Here is an 11,879-nt window from a genome sequence, read left to right as displayed (position 1 = left end):
CATCATAGAGAAATCGGTTTGGGGGGAAAAAATAAAAAAGAGATGTAACAATGTAGGCAAGGTTCTGGGTACAAGACAAGTATGAGAAACATGTATGTAAATCAGTTCTTTCTTTTTTTTTTTTTCAGATTCAGTATTACCACAAGAAAAATATTGGGAGATGTGGATATGGAGTTATTCGAATTAATTCTTTCTTTGATTAGAGATGTAAATGCTTCCCTATACTACCCTAACTTAGACGGTTTGTGAAATATAAATCAGTGAGGCATCACAAATAGCATAGTTCCTTTTCATTTTCCTGTTAAATTAATAACTGATCATTTTTAAGGCTCGAAATCGTCAGTAATGTTGAAAGTGGTATAGTTTTTGAAATTCTGGGACTAAATTTTCAGAAAATATTGTTAAGATGTTTTGCTGTAAAATAACATAATTTAATTTGCCCATCTGATGCAGTGATCCCTTTTTTTAATTTGCTATTTGGTTTAGTTTTCTTCCTCATTATAAAGCTCGTAATACTTACATGCTTTATAGGACATTGTTCTCAATAATTTGGCAATGATTTTTTGTTCCAATATTTCTTTAGATTATTTTTTAATTTCAACTAGTTAACCTTGTAGAGCTGTGACTGAGCAGGTTTAAATCACTGTTCATGTTTCTGGTACTGCATCTGTCAGATCAACTGGAAGGTCACTCTCTTAAGGAAGGGTGGACCATGTTTTCCTTTTAACTTCTATTTGGTCAGTTCAAAGAATGTATGGGTCTTTGCTCATGTGTAAGAGGGATCAAATTCTCAGTGCATCTTTGTACACAAAATAAGGAACTCATGGGCTACACACAGTGTAACACAAAAGTTGGCACTTACAGAAAGGAGCAGCAAATACTTCTAGACACGAATTGACAGCATCTGCACAACAGCATCTATAAATCGGCTGTTTCATTTATTATTGCCAAAGAATTTGACTTTAGAGTATTGAAAAAAAGGTGTACTTTCTCTGGAGCGCTTTTTGGTTTTGCTTCTTACCTTTACAAAGCTGTAAAACATTCATAATTTGCAGAACAATTTTTGAAAGATAGTGTAAGTAGATTGGTTTTAGAAATGTTGATTGAAAGTAACTTTTGCTCAAACTGCTACTTGGAAAAGTACAATCACTGATATTGGATCAAGTCAGTAGCTTTGAATAGGAACTCTTCCAGTGCTGCACTGCACTGCTCTCCTAATGGAGAATATTTTCCTAATTACCATTATGAACCTAATAAGAGGCAATTTTTGGCCTTCTATATCATCTGCCACTGCTGAGAATTTGTGTGCATCTTCTTTGTAATTCCGCGTTGTTTTGCAGCTCCCAGTATCCATTTTAGTCTCCTGTTTGCCAAAATAAACAAGCCCAAGACTATCCTCTAGACCCATAACAATCACAGTAGCCCATGTTGGACCTATTCCAATTTCTCAGCATCCTTCTTGAACTGATGCTCTCAGTGAGGCCTGGAGAGCACTGAATAAAGAAGAGTATTGTCTTTTCTGGGTCTGCTGCCCACATTCCTCCTAATGTAGCCCAGAGCACTGTTTGCACTAGTTGTGATGTGAGCACTTTGTTACTTCTCATTGAGCCCAGCAGATACTGCAGTCTCCGTATTCTTTTCAACAGGCCTGAAGTATAGCTAGTTCCTTTCCTATCTTTATAGGTGTATTGTTTGTTTGCTTGTTTTTTTCCCAGGTGCAGAATTTTGCACCTGTTTCTTGAATAGAAACCTCAAAAGCATGTATTTTGCTTAGGCCTCCAATGTCTCATGGTCTTTCTGAATTGAAGCTGTGACTGAGTAGCAACCACACCTCCCAGTCTGAATCCTCCTCTCATCATCTGAAAACCCACTGAGTTCACATTCTGTTTCCTCACACGGGCTGCCAATGCAGATATTAACCAGTATCTCCATAACAGCCCCTGGGTTACTGTGCTCATTTCCAACCTCCAAATGGATGTCATGCCATTTACTCAACTATTTGAGCTTGATGGGTCTGATCAGTTTTCAGCCCATGTATAATCTTTCGGTTCAACTCATACCTCCTCACCTCGCTTTGGAGCTTTTGGAAATGTGTTATGATGTATGATATTGCATCCACTTCTCTCCATTCATCTGCATGGACAGTCATTTCATCATACCAGGCAATCAGATGGGCCAAGCATGATTTGCTCTTAGTAAATCTTTGTCAACCTTTCTTGATTATTGTCTTGTCCTTTTACATGTTGGAAATTGTTTCCAAGAGGACATACTCCACGATTTTTCCAAGGACGAAGGTGAGGCCAACTATTATGCAGTTTCTTAGATTTTCCTTTGTATTTTCTTTAATATGAATGAATGTAAAATTAACCTTTCTCCAATCATCAAGATTATTCTATAATAGCAGTGATTTTTCATGAATCAGCCATGGGTGTTACAGCCACTCCATCAGCTCTCTCAGCACCCATGAGTGTAGCTCACATAATCTCAGGTATTTGAACACGTTTGACTTCTTAAGGTACTCAGTAACCTTCCCAAGGTGTACATGCAAAGGTCTGGGATTAGATGTGCGTAAAACGCTGTAGGCAGAAATGATGTTGCTGCAGACTTTTCCGTATTGTCCATAATTTTGTTACCTCCCCTAATAAGCAATAGGCCTATATTTTCTTCAAACTTCCTTTTGTTGCTTTCATACTTTCAAAATTCCTTCTTGTTACCCTTTCGTGTCCCGCATTAATTTTAGCTCCAGCTGGGCTTTGTCCTTCCAAGTGTTGTTGCTGTGCCCAAACAATGTTTGTGTGCTTGTCCTTTGTTTCCTGTCATTGTTTCCACATACGCATTCTCCATTTCCACCATTTCCATTTCAATGTATGTGTTTATCATTTTAGTTCATTAAGAAATTCCTTGCTCAGCCAACTGGGCCTTCAGCATACCTTCACCGTAAATACTGCTATCCAGGCTTTTTCTTTTCTGCCATTGGGTTAAAGAGAAACAATACAAGGATTCCTGTCCCATTCACCCTTGTTAAGAGCCCTACAGTTACTTTTGAGGTAAAATCATTTCATATCACCATGTAATTGGTATCTGCATGAAAAAGCAGAAAGCAATCAGAACACTAGGTGATCCCAAGTAGTCTTTCTGCAACATGGGCCTTGCACCATACAACAGTCTTCCTGCTACTAGGAGCCACAAGTGTCTATCCTTAGTAGTGCATGTCTTCTTCCCACTCTGTCAAGTCTCAGTTGCAACTTCCCTGTCCAGGGAATAAACTTTTACACTTTGAAAGATCCTGACAGTCTCCTGTTAGTTATCAAAACACACTGGCCACTCCTCACCTGCTGCTGTAGTAACTCTAGCAGAGCAAAGCTCCGACTTGAATGGTCACCCTCAGGGGACACTCACCTGCCGCAGTGCTGCAGGTGACTCTCCCAAAAGGGCACTGTCTCATAGCACATCATCACCATTTTGGTGTTGTCTTCTTATGCAGTACATCTGAGTCTCTTGTGTGTCAAATGCAAAGTTAACTGTCTTGCTTGTTTGCTCATCCTGCTGGCAGTGCTCCTTGGTGCCTTTTCTGAGGGTGCCAGATAAACAATAAGCTCAAAGTGCATTCGTTCACTCAGCCTTTTGCAAGATTTCATACTTGGCAGGAAACCTCTTGCACTGTCTGTGAGTTCCTGGCCACATTACCCTCCTTTGTGAGCACTGGGTACGCTGAACGCTTCTGCTGCCCATGTTAGATGCCAGCTGAGCTGAAGGAGCGATGTATTCAGCACCAGTCTCACATGCCAGATGATGAAGAACTGTTGTGCGATTGAAAAGGTTAGTTCTCTAATCTGCTCAAGTGCGTAGAGCTGTCCAAAAGTATTTAAAAATCAATTTACTGCTGTTGTGATCCGTGAATAAGAAGAAATAGTGTGGGAAACGTGGAAATATAAATTACCAGATGTTAAATTTTCATATTCCATTGTACAAGATAAACTGTGCTTCAATTACTACTATTTTTTATAAAGTTGAAAATGTTATTTTATAATAAGATACTTGAATACTGCTGCCTCTCCCCATCTTATAACTAGATCTGAAGTGTACTGGCAATCTAAATCTGATGGTAGATTATTTCTTGCAATCACTAGCTACACATACAAGGTCTTCTGCAGAGACTAATAGAGAAGCAACGTAGATATGCATGTGTAGGTTGTGACAGAACTACAGGTTTTGAATGAGGTTAACCTTTCAGAAACAATAAATTGCCAACATCAACTCAATCCCTTTGAGGCTTAAGTTCTCAAAAGCATGAGAGATGAGTAAAATAAGGTGAGGGCTTAATAACATAAGAAAATAGTAGTGAAAAATTATTTTGTATCTGTAGATTATAGGTGTGATGAAAAGGTGCATAGCTAGAAAATTATATTGCTGGATCTTGCAAAATGCTACCGTTAAATTCCTCTTTATTTTTCAGTTGCTTTTGGATATATGTTGTGTACTGTTATGTTTCCTTTGCTTACCTCTGCGTCACAGTTTGTGGTGGAGATTAAGATCACTTGTATGTGTAAAACAAGATTGTTTCACTTTCTTTATTCTTGCTGAGCAGTTTTGCATTTATTTCATTTGAAATGTGATTCACAAACTTACATTCAGCAGTCTCCAGCAAAAAGAGTATGATAAAACTGTAAAACTCTAAGAAAAACAGGTTGCTCACAAGTTACTTTGCCTTCATCTCCTTCAATTTAATTGTGCTCTTAAGTAAACAAACAAAAAATTGCTTAATACTGAGTATGTCTAAACTTTAAAGGTATTTTTCTAAACTTTCTCCCAGAATCATCTTCACAGTTGAGACTGGATGCATTTGTAAATAGCAAACAAAGTTCAGAGTTCAAAGAGAAATTCTTGGTTGATGTAGTTTCTATGCGGGTATGGATCACATGGCTTAACACTGGGCCTTAAGACGATTTTTTTAATGGTATTTTAAATTGTACTTGGTGCATTTTTATTAAATAACTTGATAATGTAGACGCACTGTATTACAGTGAGTTGAAATTAGTTTTCACCTAAACACTACATGAAAAGTTTTGTGGAATTCCAGTTGCTTTGGCAGGTTTTTCATACATATAGAGCATATGTGACACAAGTAAATTTCCCAAAATATATGATAGTAGTGCATCATTGAGGTATAACATTAGGTCTCATTAAATATGTCTTGAAATAGAAAAGCAATTTTTCTGAGCTTTTAAAGGAATTGCTGTAAAAATTACTCTAACAGAAGTGTGAATTTTTCTCTTTGATGAGTTTTTCAACCATTACTGTTGTGCTGTGTAGAAGCAAAAACAAGTAGGTAACCTGGAAAATAAATGTGAATTCTTAACCTTTCCTGGATAATGTATGGGAATGTAGGCAGGGGTTTGTTGGACTCTTTAGATGAAAAAATAATATTAAAAAAAAGTGAAGCACTAAGACCAAGCCCTATATCATGAAAGAATTTACAAGTCTTTTAATAAATACATCCATAAAGTGATTCTCCTCATTTCCAAAATTTGCTCAAAAGCAAAAAAGTAGGAAAAATTAGAAGACATCAAAACATTTCAAGAGTGGTATAACCAATTTTACTGTATGTCATATAAAGATGTTGGTTTTTTTAATGCTTATTGTAGGAGGAGGAATTGGAGGCCCAAATTTCATTCCTACAAGGACAGCTAAACGACTTGGAAGCCATGTGCAAATATTGTGCAAAGATGATGAACACTCATCTTGGTAAGTGCCATACCCTGTATTAACCTGATAATCTTTGCAAAGGCTCTTCTCATGTTTGGATTAGAACAAAAATAATATTTATGTACAACACCGCATATTACTTTAGATGTCACAAAGAAAATTGAATTAATGTATGCAGTTGTTCAAAAAAGACAAGATCTCCTAGAAGGAATCCCTTGGAGGGCCACAAAGATGATAAAGGGTCTGGACCATCTCCCATGTGAGGAAAGGCTGAGTAACCTGGGTCTGTTCAGCCTGGGGAAAAGAAGACTAAGAGGGGATCTGATGAATGTTTATAAATATGTAAAGGAAGATATGTGGCAAGTGGATAAGGCCAGGCTTATCTCGGTGGTGTGTAGTGATGGGACAAGGAGTAATGGTGTAAAATTTGAACATAAGAGGTTCCATACTAACATGTTAAAGAACTTCTTTATGGTAAGGGTGATGAAGCACTGGAACAGGCTGCCCAGAGAGGCCATGTAGTCTCCTTCTCTGGAGATATTCAAGACCCACCTGGATGCCTACCTGTGCAACCTATTGTAGGGAAACTTCTTAAGCAGTGGGGTTGGACTCGATGATCTCTTTAGGTCCTTTCCAAGCCCTGAGGTCCTGTGATTCGGTATCATACTGTCATACCATTAACCTTGAGATTGTATTAGCTGCTGACAATGCTAAGAAAAAATTAGTCATTTTAGCACAGATAGTCTTTGTTCTAAAGATTTTGTGTTTTGTTAGAGGTGTGCTAGAACTCTTGTTCTAGCTTGTCTGCAGTTCAGCAGTCCTAGAATCATACTTGGTGCATGTAGTGATAGTTGTATAAAATCCAAATACTTTCATTAAATATAACATCTGCACAGTGTACACTGGTCAAGTTCATTTTGTAAAAATGTGTTACTGTAGGCTAGCTACTTTGTAGTGTTTTGCTTAGACCAGAAGAAGTATGTTAAAATGAAAGCTACCTTGGGAAGAAAATCAACAAATATTGCGTTCTTTAATTTGATTTATATATTGCCAAGACTAATCAGAAAAAAAAATAAACAGAAAGCTTCAGTCGATTCAGGTATTAAATATACTTAGCTAGACTTTGATAAAAGCAGTATTTTTAAACTGTGTTGAACCAAAGTCCAAAGGTTACTATATTTAGTTATGTGCAAAAAGCACCGTTATTAAGAAATCAGAGCACAAGTGCAATGATTTCAAGGTTTGTTTATATCCTGCAACATCACAGTTGAGTGTTTCAGTGGGTAGAACTAAATATACGTTACCTAAATTTACCAGGTCAAAAAGATGTGAAAGACGCGTTGTACTTGTATTTTCGTTTTCTTTTATGTGTTGTCCATATAATTTTAGTAGCCACTGTTACGATCCTAGGAAAAGCTATAAATACTGTGTTATTTGAAAGTTTGGAATCACAGCCTTCAAAAGCCAAGTGTATACCTCTAAGCACAACCGCTTTATTCTGCTGTAGTGTATTCCTTCTGCAAGGGCGTCTGGGCAACGGGTTAGACAAATGCACTTAAATCCTTTAGCAATAAACAGTTAATTACAATAAATAGAAAACAAGAGAGTCTGAGGTGCCACCAACCTTACCAGTTCCTGCTTTTGTTGCAAATTGAAGAGTTTAGGTGTCTCCAGGTTAGGTGTCTCCAGCTAGCAGATGATCCATGGGAAGCCAGGAATAAAATCACCAAGATTCTTGCCAGTATGACCTGTGCAAAAATCTGTCAGGCGATCCGAGCAGCACACATCAGCAAGCTGATCAAGGAAACTCTCAATAGCTCCAGTGAGCAACCCTCAAGGATTGTTTCCAGAGTCCATCTGTTACTCATGGATGTGTTCAAGAAGTGACAGCAAAATAAAACTCAGAAAATACCTGGTCATTTCTAGGTCGGAGGAAAGGTTAGTAAGGGCTGCTATTGTAACTAGTCTAGTACTGCCTCAGGTATCTCTTACCGATGAAAATTACTTTATTTCAGAGACCCAAGAGCACATAACAGTGAATTATACGCACATAGTGATCAAAATCTCTCAACAGAGTCTTCGCTAGCTGGGACACTTTTTGATTCTCTTAAATAGGTTACTTTTTACGGCAGAACATTTTTATTGTCTTCCTTTGAATTTTTTAGGGCTTTCATATGCTTTTTCTGGTGGGTTAATCAGGTCAGGATATGCTATATTAGCAGCTGCACAGCAAAGTGGTAATTTAACAAAGGGAAGGTCATTTCTTTACTTCCGTGTGATAATTCCTCTTTTTTAAAATGTGTAATGCAGCATTACATTAGTACACTTTGATAAAATCATGGGTTCAGGTGATAATCCACTATGATCTTTAAAATTTTGTGACTCACAGCTTTTTAAACACAGGATTTTATCCCCTAGATGTAATCAGGAAATGTTTACATATATGTTCCTTGCATTTGATTATGTTGAAATTCACTTGCTGTCATTTGGCTTTTTAGCTGAATAAGTCGGGTTATTCTGCAATGTATTCTGTTTCCTGCCAGCACTTGAAATGCAGACTCTGCTGTCATGCATTTAATAGTTGGCTGAATTATTAATAAAAATGGATATGGATATGCAGAACTTGAGGAGTCACCCAAAATAAATTCCTTCTAAGTTCTGTCTAAGGTCTGCCTTTTAAATACTGTGCAAACTTTGTTACACTATTATTAGCTTTTGTCTGCATTGTATTTGCAACTTGCTTTTTAACAATACAGTGTTAATTCTAGCTTATAGAAGTGTGTATCCAGTGTGCAGCACAGAGCTACTCAATTGGCGCTATGAACAGAGAGTATCAAACAATTGTAGGATGTTCTTTCTCTTACTGGAGGGATCCTGATGACCGTCAGGACAGTTACGTTGTGGTGTGATAGAGATGTCATGTTATAGCTCAGAAATGATTGAGATAAATCAGGAAGTCATCTGTTCTGTTTTTCTAGTAATTTACATCTAGTAGTTTACATCTATTTGCATCAAATATAATTATATTAGTATTTTATATTTATATACTATACCTTTATATGATATCTTTTTAGAAAATGATTTTGTTTAATTAAAATCTCAGTCAGAACTCTTTGCCACATAAAGTCACCAGATTTCTTTCTAGCAAGAACTTTGCCTTTCTATAGGTTTCAGCGAATACCTTTTATTATCGCTTTTTATTTTTTGCATAGAACATGAGGAATGACCACAAGGGATAGAAAAGCTTTTTTTATTTTGTTCATGTATTCAAAGATGCTTTTATTAAATGTTTATCTACTTCCGTAAATAACACATATGGTGAACCACACAGCAACGAAATAATTAACTGCTTGTAATATCAAGGGATGTTACCATGGTAATGAATGATGATTCTGAAATATTACTACTGATTGCTATGTGTAGAAATTAGAAATAGGCTTTTGTTCATGAAAACGGAGGAAAGTCATTGTGGTTTTTGTCTCCTTCTTAGAGCTGTGCAGCAGAAAGGGCTTTGATTTTCATCCCCCTTTCCCTTTACTGCTGAAACATTGCTGGGGTGGAATGCCTTTTAATGCCTCCAAGGATAATTGTTGAAATTTGTGTATGTAGAACTGTCAGACAGGAAGGCAGATTTTGCTTCTGTTACCACCCTTTTCCACCAGCTTGTCATAGCTTTCAAAAGAAAGAATTTCATATGTTCCATTTTTCCATTAATGAAATGAAAATGCATCCAATCTTGTAAGCCTGTCCTGCGGCTTTGTTTGTAATATAAATGCAGAATAGTACTCGGCTGACAGTGAAAGAATATATTTGTTATAGCTATTACTGCTTCAGCATTATCACAGATATATTTTTTCTCATGTTTTTTTTTACACACATTGGCCTTTTTCGAGGAGTAATATCCCTTGTGCCTTCAGTAATACAGTAATTTTCTTCAGCATTTTTTTTTTTCTGAGATACTTTTCTGTTAGTGCTCATAAACTCCTCAGGGCTCACTGATTCAGAAAGCTGTAATATACTGGTTAAATATTGCAGTATTGTAACCTAACATAATGTTACTTACTTCTTGAATCATTTTAATTGCTTCCTCTTCCCCTGTCAGAAGAAAGGGATTGAGGTAGCAGGTGCCATCAGAAGTCATATTTCTCCTGTTCAGTGTGACCTCTGTCTGATGTCTTAGAGCAGATCGTGACTCATTTCTCTGAGAAATTTACACCCCAGTATCACTCCAAACATCCCACAGTATCTACTGGTGGGCTCCTCTCTTCACATTTGACATGGAGTTGACTTTGAGGTGTTGGTGAAGTCAGTCCTGAGGTTCTCAGACAACCAAGCTTCATTACATCTGAGGCTTGAGACCACACAATATTGTTAAGTGGCAGTTCAAATGACAGCAGTTAACAATAGTGCCATCTGCTTTTCCGGTATCTTTAGGGTTTGGTTTTTGTCAGTACCCACCCAGGATTAAAGCACAGACTCTTAGCAAAAAGTCAATAGAAATTCTGGAGAAGTATAAACCCTCCAATGGCCCGTAATAACATGAGAGATTATGAAAGATGTTTATGAGTTGGACAGTTTTGCTCCAGAGAGAAAAGTGATGAATTTTAAAATGTCATCTGTTTATAAGGGTCAGGAACTAATCCGTCATCACTGATCTTAAAACTGAAGTACCTAATATTTGTTTCCAGCAGAGATGCAGCTTCAGACCTCCAAGTGTATGAAAGTGCAAGTACAGCAAGTCCTTTTTGCTAGAAGAAATTTTCAGCTATGTAAATCTTTATATAGAAACTATTCCTTTCTAGTAGGTAATTTATCAGGTTGTGAAAGTGTAGAAACTATGATCATTTCATTCTTGCTTTTGCTTAAGAGCAGGACTGTATAAATACAAGCAGGTTGCTTCCACAGTGTGCTGGGGTCCAGGTGCAATTTAGCTACTTTCTCACAGCATAGACCCTCTGCTAATAAGCCCTATATACTCACACCAGCTTTGCAGAGAGTAAGCTCACATGGTTCTGCACAACACCCTAGAAATATGTGCAAAGGTACCCAACAAAGATATAACCATGTTTATGCAGAATAAATACGTCTGCCTGCTTTTATGAGCTTCATCTTCTTACTGGTGCTACTACTGCTAGAGAATAGTCCAAATAGTCCAACCTTTTGGCTTTCCTGGGCCACACTGAGTGAAGAAGAATCGTCTTGGGCCAATATGTATAGGTTGCTCTAAAAGTAATGCCTTCTATTTATTTCCATGGAAACTATAACAAATACAAAGAGCACATAATAAAATAGGAAGCATTACTTTCGGAGCAGCCCTTGTAATGTATATAAGGAACAAAACTTATTTTAATTTCTTTTTTTTTTCATTAAAACATAAGCAAAGGAGAGCGACAAAATCATAAAATTAGTGGGATATGTGACCCTGTGTAGATAACTGCTTGCTTACAAAATGCCCAGAAGTTATGGTGTCATGGTTAAAAAGTAAAATAAAATAAAATAAAATAAAATAAAATAAAATAAAATAAAATAAAATAAAGAAATATAGTCTTTTATCTAACTAGGTGGCTTACTGTTCACAGAGAGCATCTTTGGTAAGATAACAGGACATGTCCCTGCCACAGGCATCAGGAAATGCTGGCAACTGTAAGACTCACTTAGAGTTATACTGCCTGACATCTCCCAGACAAACATTACTCAGAAGACTCATTAAGCATAGTTCAAAGCCACCTTTTCACTGTAGTTATTGCAAACATGGTGGGCACGAAAGGAGAAATAAAAATACAGAACAGAAACTTACAGGATATAGTCGCTAGTATAATTTCAGTCGTTGTGTGAAATAGCACCTTTAAAACCTTAATTACATTGGCTTCATCCATCCCTCTTATAACAGTCAATAGAATTGTTGCAGTGATGTGTTTTATTATAAAGTTCTCTTGCAGTGGGGGAAGGAGAGGAGGAAAAAGTTGACTTAATCGCTTGTTATTTGGAGGCTGATACATCGCTCAGTATAGATCTTGGTACACTACTTGTAAAATGTACACAATATAATACTGAATTGTTGTTTTATCGTGGGATAAGATGAAAGGTTTTGAAATTTTTGTAAGGATAGAATGAGATTGAAATGGAAACTATTCTGCTGCCCTGATTTGAAATGAAATATTTTATCTTTTTTT

This window comes from Meleagris gallopavo, chromosome 6 (genome assembly GCF_000146605.3).
Source record: "Meleagris gallopavo isolate NT-WF06-2002-E0010 breed Aviagen turkey brand Nicholas breeding stock chromosome 6, Turkey_5.1, whole genome shotgun sequence".
NCBI classification, from domain to species: Eukaryota; Metazoa; Chordata; class Aves; order Galliformes; family Phasianidae; genus Meleagris; species Meleagris gallopavo.
The sequence above is the reverse complement of the archived record's forward strand: the minus strand, read 5'-3'. Positions refer to the sequence as shown.